Source organism: Arachis ipaensis, chromosome B8, assembly GCF_059453495.1.
Source record: "Arachis ipaensis isolate K30076 ecotype BB chromosome B8, ASM5945349v1, whole genome shotgun sequence".
NCBI lineage: Eukaryota > Viridiplantae > Streptophyta > Magnoliopsida > Fabales > Fabaceae > Arachis > Arachis ipaensis.
Window position 1 is genome coordinate 124455688 of NC_142443.1, and position 1190 is coordinate 124456877.

The 1190-nt window shown below is 42.2% G+C and overlaps 1 non-coding gene across 1 annotated transcript; it reads left to right on the forward strand.

Annotated features, from left to right (window-relative positions):
* Positions 1–862: 862 nt before the first annotated feature.
* Positions 863–970, forward strand: LOC148549734 (small nucleolar RNA R71). The gene has a single exon (XR_015897354.1). It is a non-coding gene; the product is annotated as a small nucleolar RNA R71 (small nucleolar RNA).
* Positions 971–1190: the final 220 nt, after the last annotated feature.

Consider the following 1190-nt stretch of genomic DNA (forward strand, 5'->3'; position numbering starts at 1 on the left):
CCTTTGATTCCTCATAGGGAAGCTCCTTATTGATCACTGGACGTCCCAGGAGGTCTTCCTCCTTGGGATTCACGTCCTCTCCTTCCTTTGCAGGTTCGGCCATGGTGCTTATGTCAATGGCCTTGCACTCTCCTTTTGGGTTCTCTTCTGTATTGCTAGGGAGAGTACTAGGAAGGATTTCAGTGATCCTTTTACTCAGCTGGCCCACTTGTGCTTCCAGATTTCTAATGGAAGACCTTGTTTCATTCATGAAACTTACAATGGCCTTAGATAGATCAGAGACTAGATTTGCTAAATTAGAAGCATTTTGTTCAGAGTTCTCTGTCTGTTGCTGAGTTGATGATGGAAAAGGTTTGCCATTGCTAAACCTGTTTCTTCCACCATTATTAAAGCCTTGTTGGGGCTTTTGATCCTTCCATGAGAAATTTGGATGATTTCTCCATGTTGAGTTATAGGTGTTTCCATAAGGTTTACCTAAGTAATTTACCTCTGCTATTGCAGGGTTCTCAGGATCATAGGCTTCTTCTTCAGAAGATGCCTCTTGAGTACTGTTGGATGCAGCTTGCATTCCATGCAGACTCTGAGAGATCATATTGACTTGCTGAGTCAATATTTTATTCTGAGCCAATATGGCATTCAGAGTATCAACTTCAAGAACTCCCTTCTTCATAGGCGTCCCATTACTCACAGGATTCCTTTCAGAAGTGTACATGAACTGGTTATTAGCAACCATGTCAATGAGTTCTTGAGCTTCTGCATGCGTTTTCTTTAGGTGAATGGATCCACCTGCAGAGGTATCCAATGACATCTTAGATAACTCAGACAGACCATCATAGAATATATCCAGGATGGTCCATTCTGAAAGCATGTCAGAAGGACACTTTTTGGTCAACTGTTTGTATCTTTCCCAAGCTTCATAGAGGGATTCACCTTCTTTCTGTCTGAAGGTTTGAACATCAGCTCTAAGCCTGCTCAGCTTTTGAGGAGGAAAGTACTTGGCTAAGAAAGCCGTGACCAGCTTATCCCAAGAGTTCAGGCTGTCTTTGGGTTGAGAATCCAACCATAATCTAGCTCTGTCTCTTACAGCAAAAGGGAAAAGCATGAGCCTGTAGACTTCAGGATCTACTCCATTAGTCTTAACAGTATCACATATCTGCAAGAATTCAGTTAAGAACTGAAAAGGATCTTCA